The following is a 12,158-nucleotide window of genomic DNA, read 5'->3' as shown; positions in this document are numbered from 1 at the left end:
ACTACACTCGGTTTGCTTCAACATATGCCACATACAAATTTATTATATCTAGATAATTAGCCACTATATTATGTAACTTTTGAATGCCATTTCACACACATTTATTCGTTATAGTAAAATCCTACATTACATCACAGTCGCAACCATCTATAGTGTAAGTAGTTGCTATTTCCCCCTCTTAATAAGAAGTCATCACCGGAATTTATTTTGCATTTTGAACAGATACGGGGGTGTACCCTTATTATCTGACTCATATACTTGCAAACATAACATAATCTTTCCATTTCCCGATTCTAAAAGTAATGATTTCTCCCTTCTCGCATTCCGCCAAATCTGATTGGCTGAGAACTAACTATTCGTCATTCCAGAATGTAAATCCTACTACTACAACAAACCTTCCAGAGAATTACAAAGATGGATTTCCTCTATACAAGAGGTACTCGTTTTAAATAAAATACCCAAATTACAATAAACATATTAACAAATAAAAATAAAATACCCAAATTACAATAAACATATTAACACATCGAAACATGTTCATAAGCCAAGATTGCTTTTATTTTTACATTAAGTATACCGTCAATGTTGACTTTTCTTTTACAACTACGCTAGCGTGCTACATCTTTCGTGTTTAAATACGTACCGTACATGCTGATAGCCATTATTTCTTTTTTCTTTTCTGTAAGCTATATAAACCTTTCGTTTTTATAAAAAAATATAATTGACCAACATTCTTACTTTATACGCTGAATAAAAAAAAAATTAAAGCAACCGATTACGCAATTATTAAATCCGAGACCTGCGTTTGATTTTTTCTTCCTTTTCTAACATCTAGATAAACCTGTCTTTTTTCTTTCTTAAAGTACAACTGACTTTCTTTATTCACTAAATAAAAAATACAAAAACCGATCACGCTATTACTACAGTCGACATCCGGATTGTGTGTGATTTGGAAGCGTTTTAACTGTCTAGGCGTTTTATTTTATACTTTAAAATTAAACACATTGATTAATAAAAATAAAATGGTTTAATTTTGCAGTAGATATTGTCCTCGAAAAGAAATACTTTAAATTTAAAAACATTGAACAATAAAATGCTGGTTTAATTTTACAGTAGATAAACTTCTGTTTATATTAAGCGATTTACCGTAGTCGCCCGAACGAACCCCTTTTAGTGATTACATTATTCGAAGATATTTGTACAAATCTGCCAAAATCGGTGCCGTTTTCTCTCACCGTCAACTATGCCGTTCTTTGCAAAGAACGGTCAGTTTATGTGTTGATATTTTTGCAAAGTAATTCACGTAATTCAGGCGTTATTTCAAGGATTATTACGCCATAAGTTCACCGTAAGCCAGTCGACTAAAGCGTTCTCTTTTTTCCCCTCTTTTTCTCTTGGCGTTACATGTTCGAGCCTGCCCACCGCGGCTAATTTTTATTCTCACACAGGTACTCGCTGCTATTTACATATTTTATAGGGGGTTGCTTTAACAAAGTTTTAACATTTTTTTTATTGTGGCTCGCACAAGTAATAACCATTATTACGTGTTTAGTTTTTATTTTTGAACGCAATTAGGTCACAAAACAAAATATTTGCTTTTGCCTAATTTCACCCAATTGTTTTCTTTATGGTATATATATATATATATATATATATATATATATATATATATATATATATTGAAAAATGTTTGTGCGCACTTTAAACACGTGTAACTAATAGTAAATATTTTGTTTTTATTTTTTTGTAAAATAGGTCACAAAACATAATAAATTGTTTTTGCCTAATTTTCCCAAATTTATCTTCTTTTAGGTATATATATGTAAAAATTTCTGCGAGCAATATTTCTTTCATAATTATAAAACCATTCTGTTTCTGTTGCTTAACATAAATATTTAAAAAGGTTTACAGTGTTTCAAATTATTAAGTGTTATATTTATGAACAAAAGTCTGTATATATTGTTTAAAATAAATAATAATTGCTTATTATTTAAAGAAAACATTTTGTTTATATTATTTTTTCTGCTTATTTAAAACCGTCACTTTATTATTTAAAGAAAACTTTCCCTTTATTTTTTCTGTTCATTTAAAACTGTCATCGCTTACATGTTTACATGGTAACGTACAGATGACTACAGGAATTTAGTTCCTTTTAATAGATAGAGGGTTCTATAGTATCACCAGTCTTACCAAAAAAATACCATACTCTGAATCATACCCTGGACCATACCCTGCCTGCCAGATTAGTACACGCGAGCCAACCGACACTGCAACCACCAAATAGTTGTTCGTTCATAGTATTTGCGCGTGAAAATCCTGACAGAGATTATCAAAGTTATATTTCGGGCAAATTTTGCGAGAATCCAATCCTCACTCACAAATGGAGGATTTATACTACCACCAGGCAACGGCCATTAACAGGTCCTGCTAGTAGTAAATAAACAAAAAAAACAAGAATCGGTGAAAGATTAAAAAAATGATGTGCGAGATGAACGAGCATAATAAACTACACCTTTTCTTTCCTTGTTCGACTTACATTTGTCTCTTCCTTTTTCACTTCTTTCATCTACATCGAATGCGATTCGGACGAACGCTAAAACCAAATGAAATTAGTTGCTAACCTTTTTCTTTTCCCGCTTTGTTGTAGGTTCGCCCTCTTTAGCAAGTCGGATTTTCACAGAAACGTGTAAACCCAAAGCATTTAATAACCAATAAAAATCGTTTCAAAATCCAAATATAGCAATCCAGCTTGAAAATAAACAATTCTATAAAACAGCTATTTGTGAACTAAAAGCAGGGTGCTTCCGGTGGACGCTTGCGACGCGATGGATCTCAACAGCAATGTCCATCCTAGAAGACTGGAATGCGACATGCCTAAATTTCTCTAAACCTGTTGTTATATCTCCAATGAACACGTTCACCTAAAAAAGTAAACACACACACATACTCAAAATGCAACATTAAAACTGTATAAACACAGAAAATGAAAAAAGGGAAAGACAGAGAAAGAGAGAGATAGAGAAAGAGAGAGAGAAAGAGAGAGAGAGAGAAAGAGAGATACTATCGCCTCCCCGGGAGGGTTACTTGGTTTAGGAAACGTCTTGGACACGCAACCAGCTTCCCGGGAAATAGAAGATATCCAACGGTATCTAAGATATCCAACGAAAATAGGTCGATACGTCGTCGGCTATAACTGTCTGGCATGGGTCGCATCTTGTTTGGTCATTGCAGGCATCTTCCCATCGTCGGCATTAATGGTGTTATATTTTGACGGTTCATTAAAAGAGTCTTATTATACTTAGAAAGAGTCTTATTGAGAGTTTGTCGTTGAGAGAGAGAGAGAGAGAGAGAGAGAGAGAGAGAGAGAGAGAGAGAGAGAGAGAGAGAGAGAGAGAGAGAGAGATGTAGTTGTAAGAGATTGTTCGTTCCGTGTTCGTGTTATGACGATTCATATATATTAAAAATATGTTCATTCTTAGGTTAATAGATGTGTTGCTATGTGAAGCTCTTAGAGTGAAGGGATGGTGTTCAGACAGTCTTAGTGTAGACATGAGATGTCGAGACGTGTATATAATGACATTTTATAACACAGATATATAATACAATTTTCACTTTACCTTTTTGTAAGAATCATAAGACAAGACGACGTTTTATAAAACACATGATGGTTTATTTCGTCACGACCGGCCGTGGTTTTCTCATCAAGAATTCAAAGCTTCACATTTTAGTTTCAAAGTGATCGTCGCGCTTCCTAGACGTTCGAACTCCAGACTCTCTCTGAGTTTCTCACTAACTGTTTCTCTAACTAACTAACTCTCACTTCCTATATTGAGAAATCCATGCATGTCCGGCCAACGTGACTAAAATTCACGTGCCATCAACATGCGTGGACTTGCACGTTTCCTGAACATTCTGATTTTTCAATAACCTATTTTTTCTTTATTTTCACAAAGGAATTCAACCTACATATCTAATTTATTTAACCAATATTTTATTATCCACATTCTTTTAACAATTGAAAAGTTTATTTATTATTTATTTCATCCGAATTAACAATTTACTGGACATTCCATTTAAACCTATTGTTCTTTAAAACTTATGTCCAGGGTTCGATTTCTGCTTTCTCTCATCTTATTTTCATTTTAACTAATCTCTCTATTTTTATACTTACATGAAAAGGGGACAGCCCTTATCATGTAACAATGGTATGCTGAAATCGAATACTTGTAGAAAAATAGCGACAAATGCATTTTTACAAAAATATATATAATTTATTTAAGATTTAACAATTAGCAGCACATTTAGTCGACCCATCGCGTATAGCGCGCAAAGCCTCAACTGTTTTTACAACAATGAAATTATTTTTAATTCTTTCTATCTTCATTGAAAGAGAGAGAAGGAGAGTGAAAGAAAGAAATAGGGAAAGAGAAAGAGAGAGAATGAGAGAGAGAGAGAGAGAAATATGCGTTTAACGCAATGATTTGTTTTTCAAAATTATAATGTCAACATTGTTTAACTTTTATTATTCACTGAATTGATAAACATATGCCAATCTTCGAATGCTGGCAGTTTTAACCTTTAAGAAAATTGTGTCCGCACTATTTGTGTGTGTAGTTGTGTTTGCCTCCACATAAGTGCAGGCCAAATTATACACAAGGTTTATTAATATAGAAGCCCCTAGCTCCCTCAAAAGGGGCTACGTCATTGTGCCACACAGACAGATAGAGACAAACACCAAAATACAGAAGAGAGTTAGAAAGAACCCAACGGACAAATACTGTAAACGGCCGAGATTGTAAATGACTGTGTGCTTATTAATTCTTTCTTTGCAGTTCTGAAAAAAAATCCTATAAAGAAATGTTATTTATTTAGCAATTTTATTTTTGACGAAGTTCAATTTAGGGAATCATTTTTCATACATTATTCAGGAGAAATATGAACTAATTCGCTATGTTAGAAGGGAGACATGCAGACATGAGAGAAAAAAAAAACTTTAAATTTTGATCATCGTGACGTTATTATTATCGCTGACTAAAATTTCCACAAGATTAACTAAAGAAAATCAAAATATTTTCTAACGAATCAATCAGACGATACAATAGCCTGCTTTTCCGGTCATTTCATGCAAAACAAATCACCGCTTTCCAAGAAACATTGCCTTTCGATTACGTAATAAATATCTGAATTGGTCCCGATTAAAATAAAACACAAATTCATTTACCTACACAGAAATAATTGTTCTACATTTTGCGATAAATATAATTATAAAAATATATCATTGGTCGAAAAATTATTTTCAAGGTGAATAATTCTTTTATTAAATAGCAGAATTTGATCCCTTCCTATAAAACTCAATATTCATTCTGAATAGATATATATATATTTTCATTACATAATTGAATAAAATACTCTTATTTTAGTTTGCAATATAATGTTAATGAACTATATTCACATTTACTTTTAGTGGCAGAATTGTCTCCCTTGCTATTGCTACATAGCTAGCAAGTTCGTCTTGATATGTACGTATGAAATCTTCAGCGTTTTTCCAATGCGCACGAATGTATATTGTTAAAAAAAACCCCGAACGATTCCTTTAATTGATATAAAAATCAACTGCACTTTATTTTGAGCTTGTGATTATGGAGAGAAATAGGGTGGCGGGTTTTGACGACAACAAAAATATGCGGGCAACCGTTTCCTTTTCTGACCCAACAATTCGTTTTTTTTTAATAATTGCATAAATCGAAAGTTTCTTTATCATAATTAAGTTGTGTTCCAAAGCGAAACATGCATTTCGAACACGCCCCTGTCTTATGAAAATAAAAAAAACTACTGTTGATTTTATATGAGGGGACCATTTTGCTTGTGCGACAATAAAAGTTCTCAAATGGACTTTAAATGTTAGGCTGTAAAAGGGTGTTAAGTTTGGTGAAAATCGAACTGTTCCTTTTTTAATCAAATTGTTTCGATTACTCATTTTCGATACTTATCGAAAGCATTACGATACAAAATTTAGTTAACATTCATAGACATATAAGGGACATTTGTATGAAATAAAAAAAAATCAGCCTATCCGTTTTGAAGTACATACACACAAACACACACACACACACACACACACAAAATGAATTTTATATATAAATAAAGATAAGGACCGTGTCATCGTCGAATCGTTCGAGCGGTTTACGGAAAACACCGTAAGGTGTCGGACGAAAGTTTCGTGATTTTTTTCACTTCAACATTAGCCAATTTATTCAATAAAAATATATTATTTGTGTCAATACGAAACTAAATCCTTTCCCGATTTCCAAATTTTCTTAATTCATCTTTAGGATTTTATCATTAATTTCGGTTTCTGTTCTTTCGAAATCCTGACACTTTTTTTTTAATATTCTGTTATAGTTTTTCCCATATAGTACTTAAGAATTACATTTTGATGAGTTAAGTTATCCAGTTTGTATTCTTTCTACGTATTTGTTTTGGTAAAAATGACTTTTATTGTTCCTATTTACTTGCCTCCCTACGAGGGTAGAGTTAGACACAAGGTCGGTTTTTAATGTGGGGGAATTTCATCTCCCTAAAACGGAGCATTCTGAATAGGAACAAAAATTAAAAAAATGCCTCAGCCTAGAAGAATTTTTCCTTCACTGATCGGGGTCAGAAAAGGTGAAGTGTAATATCAGAAAAGATACTACACTGTCATCTTGCTCCAAAAGCCAAGAACATTATTAAACAAAAACACTTTTATTCTTACTATTTGAATAATTCGGAATATTGTTATCATTCTGAATGGTATTTTCACAACGTTTCGGCCGATGTAATATACGATCTTTTCTAATAACATGTTGTCGAACTCAGGAATCTTTTTGTCGAACTCAGAAATCTTTTTGTCGAACTCAAAAATCTTTTTGTCGAACTCAGAAATCTTTTTGTCGAACTCAGAAATCTTTTTGTCGAACTCAAAAATCTTTTTGTCGAACTCAGAAATCTTTTTGTCGAACTCAGAAATCTTTTTGTCGAACTCAGAAATCTTTTGTCGAACTCAGAAATCTTTTTGTCGAACTCAAAAATCTTTTTGTCGAACTCAGGAATCTTTCAGTCAACTAGAAAATCGGGACGGAATTTCAAACGAAACCTTTTCTTCAGTCCACAGTGGTAGAATGCTCTCGTTCTGTCAGCCGTAACCGGATAGAAATCTTAAGAAAATTACAATTATATTCTTAGTATCGCCTAGATTGAGTATTGAAGCCTTAACCCCAGTAAGAGTGTCAACATAATGTCACGTGGTAATTTCTCCGTTACTCACGAATTCAAATATGATCTAAATACAACGAATTATGAATTCTCATCTCCAAAATTCAGTAACATTTGTTCGTATTGTTCAGTTTTTCCTTTTTAGTTTTAGTTCTTCATGTATTTTGTTTAGTCTTTCTCCTCTGTCAGTCATACTTTCTTTTTTTTATCATAACACGTCTTCTTTGCTTTTATTCTCAGCTTTATTTTGTTTGTAGTTTGTTAATTTGTTAAGTTTTCGATCTGGTTTCACATACAAGCTTGCTGTTTAATTATTGTAACAGCGATGTTTTCTATGTTTAGCCTCATAGTTATGGATTTTGGCACAGGCATCAAGTTCTGTAATACATGAAAAAAGTCTGTTTACCTTTTATCTGGTTGTATTTTCTTTCATACTTGGTTCCTTATTGATGTAAGTTTCGTTTTATCCTCTTTCATATTTTCTTTGGTGTGTTCGATTTCGGTTACTTTCTCTTCAGTGATTTAAGCAGTCTAATAAGGTGTGTTTCAGAAATTTCGAGGTTTATAGGGTGAAATATTTTTACCGTTTTTCAGTTTTCTTTTATTTCTTTTAATTCTGACTAATACAACTATGCTTTCTTATAGATGCGCATTGCCTGATTCGCAATCCTCTGTTTTATTACATATAAATATATATCCTATTAATTCTCTATGCGACACAATGCTGTCTATCACACCGAAATGAGCGAACAGTTTGTGCAAACATTTTTTGATGTCACTATAATAGGTCTTCTTGTCTTTAGTACCTAAGGCCACTTAATGTAGCCATCCACTACGATTAAGTAGTAATGGTCTTTGGGATCCGCAAAGTCGAGTGGCTATGTACACTACATCAACGAAGATAAAACTTCGAATGTTTTCATTTCGTCAGGAATATAAATTAGATAAAGCGCGACTTTACCAATTGCTGCCTGACTGTCTCGAACTACTACTGAAGAATGCGTAACTATCCGTAATAAATGGTCGAAAATGGAAGGCAAAGCAACTAAAGAATCGGCCCTTAAGATGCGAGAAATACTTAAAACCGTGGCACGTGGAAGTGCATGTGTAGGTCTTCCCTGTCAGCTTTGGTGGTTCAAAGAATTTACCGTAGACTAAATGAAAATGGTGTCAGGACAAAATTCGGCATCTCGAGGAAGTCATGCGCAATGTTATAGCTGTAGGTTAAAGTTTACAAAGTACATGGACCAAGTGCGAGAGTGCAAAAGACAGAGATATCACATGACGCGATCTCAAATATAGTGAGTTTAAAAAACAAAAGCAAATTCATTATGTCTTACCAAGTTCATGCTTGAGGATCATCATCGAGGCGGAGCATAATCATCATCATCATCATCATCATCATCATCATCATCATCATCAGCAGCAGCAGCAGCAGCAGCAGCAGCAGCAGTGATAAAATTATTAACGACACAGACTGACCACCTAGGTGTGTCAAGTTCGAATCCAGTTCGTTCCAGAAGAAAAACTTTGATGCAAAGATATTGACAACATTTATATGGTTCCTCCCGTAAGTACCTACTGTCTTCTAACTAGAAAAACGTCGGGGAAACAACTGCCAACTATAATCATCTGAAGGTAAGAAAATCTATGAATAATACTTAGCAACAACAACAACAACAACAATCAGTAATAGCATCATCATCATCATCATCATCATCATCATCATCATCATCATTGAATAATCACACACCTTTTTACTAATTACGCGAAAAGATCGATTATTTCTAAAATTAAAATCAAGACGAAGTAGCGACTTGATCGCCATGTTTAGTTTTATTGAAACAATGAAAATGTATTAGTGTTTTTGTTTTCTAAGACGAACCCAGGTGTAAGTTGGAATCTCAAGCAGGTCTAATTAAATCAGATAGATAAAAGGTCAATTTAATTTTAGAAATGGGGGAAAAAACTAATTAGTTTGTTTCTTGCTAATTAAGACGTTGCATCCTGAAGCAATTAAGTTTTAATTTTAATCTCTGTATGTGTGTTTTTGACTTTGTTTAAGATACAAACAAAAATATATGAGAACTTGACCTAATTAAAGGAGAAGATAGAAAAAAAAAACAACGTAGAAGATGGGGAAGAAGAAGCAAAAAGAAAAGCAGACCTAGAAGAAAGATGATAACAATACGATAGAGGATGTTTAGAAAAAAAAGAACATTATTAAGCGAGAAAATAAGATAAAAGTAAAGAAAGAAGAAGAAAAAAGAGCAGAAGGAAGGCAGAAGAAAAAGAGGACGAAGAGAGAATTGGAAGAAGAACCGGAAGAAAGAATAATTCAGAAGAAGGGAAATAAGAAAAGCAGAAGACTCACAAAAGAAAAAGAGAACATGAAGAAAAGAAAACAGAAAAGATAGGAGGAGGAGGAGGAGGAGGAGGAGGAGGAAGGGAAGGAATGACTAAAATGGGCGCGTTTAAAATAAAAAGAAAAGTAGAAGTAAACTTAGAAGAGGGTAAAGAAGAAGAGGTGCAATATACTAAAAGTAAAAATAGTTCTCTCCGATTCTCTCTCCTCTGATCTTGAGCACGTGGTACAATGGGGAAAGGAGTGGCTGGTTACTTCAATGCATCTAAAACCAAGCTTCTATCTTTATATCATAAACGCTCTGATCCCCATCTGGCATCAATTGAAATGAATGGCTCGTCTTGAGGAGGCCTCAAGTTTTGACAAGCTTCTGGGCTTGAACTTTACTACTGATCTTAAATGGAACACGTACATCAAATATGTTGCCAAGGCCGCTAGAAAAATGGTGGGATCCTTCTATCGATCCAGTAGAAATCTCACTGCTGATGCAATTCTCTATCTATATAAGAGCCAGGTACGTCCAAGGATGGAATACCGTTGCCACATTTGGGCAGGAGCTGCTAGAAAAGACTTCTTCAAAATAGACTTCGTAGCCTCGTAGGAGATGCCCTTTTCTCTTCCCTGCAACCTCTTTCTCACAGAAGAGATGTTGCGAGTTTGTCTCTTCTTTATAGTTATGTTCATGGCAAGTGCTCGGCTGAACTTCAATCTATGTTCCCCCCTCGCCAAACTTTCCCAAGAAACACTAGTCTAGCTGAAAACACTATAAAAAATTCCCCCCACTCTTTATATGTGCCTAAACCTAAACGTAGATTCCATGAACAAAGCTTCTTTCTTAGAACTGCACGCCTGTGGAATTGTCTTCCGTTTTCCTGCTTTCCAGCTGACTACAATATGGTTGTCTTCAAGTCTAACGTAAACAAGTTATTCATGAATCGTTCAACTTGTTAACAAATTTATCGAATTTCCATTGCTAACGATTACTATATTGTCCAATTGTCTACTGTACACGCTTATCCTCGAGTGGCCTCTTGGCCTTGATAAGTGGTGATGCCTATGTAAAAAAGAGATAGAGATAGACGTACATAAATAGAGAGAGAAGGAAAAAGAGAGAACAAGCAAAAGATTTACAGAATAAAATTGTTTTTTTTATGAAACGGTTGCTTTTTTTCTTTCTTGGTCTTCGGGCCAAGATCAAAGTGTAGTATCTATTCTGATGCTTCACTTAAGTAATTGGTCCTTGCTCAATGTAGGAGAATACCCTTCATACTGAGACAATTATTATTTATTTGGACACTGCCAGAGTATTCTCCTTTTTGCGGAAGCTGGTTTTGCCCCACATTAAAAAACGACGTTATGTCGCATTTTGTTTTCATGGGGAAGCAAATAAATACCATCTGTTCTGATGCTATACTTCACTTTTTTAGTCTCGGTTAACTAACTAGAGTGCACATTTTTGGGGAGTTGTTTCACCCTCACATCAAAAACCAACCTTGTGTCAAACTCTGCCCTCGTAGGGAGGCCAGTAAACAAATAATAAAAAAAATAAATAAAATGAAATACAATTATGTTTCTGAATTGTTGAGATGATGATTAATATTTTTTTTTTGTTATTTGGGTTATTCTGTTTCCATCTCACAACGTTTCAGCCGATGTAACGTCTTTCTAAGAACCACAATGTTATGGAACTCTCTTTCTGTTCACGGTTTTCCTTCTACCTACAACTCTGGTCTTTTCAAGACAACGGCCAATAGGTATTCCCTGTCTTAGCAATAATCAGCCTTCGTTCTGCATCATCTCCTACATCAAGTGGCTTCATGCCTTGTCTCGAATGATTTCCATAAAGAAGTTATATTTCCCAATTTCGACAGGACATACACGAAGAAGGTCAGAGGTTACATCGGCCGAAACGGGTTGAGGATAACATCCAAAATTAGAACAGAAGTCCGAATAACTCAAATAGTAAAGCATAAAACAGATATGGAAGAATCGCAACAACAAATACAAGAAAATGGGAAAGAACATTTAGCGAAGTATGGGAGGGAGGGAACTCAAAATGAATATATTAAGAAAGAAAAGTGTGTGGGTGTGTGCGTGCGTGTGGGTGTGCGCGCGCGTAGGAGAGAGGGCGGTGTGTAAGATAGGAAGCTCTAAAGGGAGTGATAGAAAGTGAGGTATTAGCATTAGAGATTAGGCACTAACGACGATAGAAGGTGAGAAAGGCAAATACACAGGGCGATAGAGAGTGAATGAGAAATAGGTGGGACGAGTGAGCGGAGAATGAGAAAGCGTAGAACTCGAAAAAGTAAAGCAAGAGTGGGGTAAAATGAAAGGAAATGAGATAGTTAAGTGTAAAAGATATATATATATATAAGTCTAGTTTATATATAGGTACTCCTGCAGTATTTTACCCACCGATTTCACGATCTTAGCCGAGCGTTGACGAACGCTTTCGGCGTTAACGCCGACGAAAGCCGACAATTCGGAGCTACGGTGCAAGAACGCTAAAAGTATGTGAATAGCAACAACATTACAAGGA

This window comes from Euprymna scolopes, chromosome 9 (genome assembly GCF_053919585.1).
Source record: "Euprymna scolopes isolate OS-2025 chromosome 9, ASM5391958v1, whole genome shotgun sequence".
Classification (NCBI taxonomy): Eukaryota; Metazoa; Mollusca; class Cephalopoda; order Sepiida; family Sepiolidae; genus Euprymna; species Euprymna scolopes.
This window is presented reverse-complemented; position numbering follows the sequence as displayed.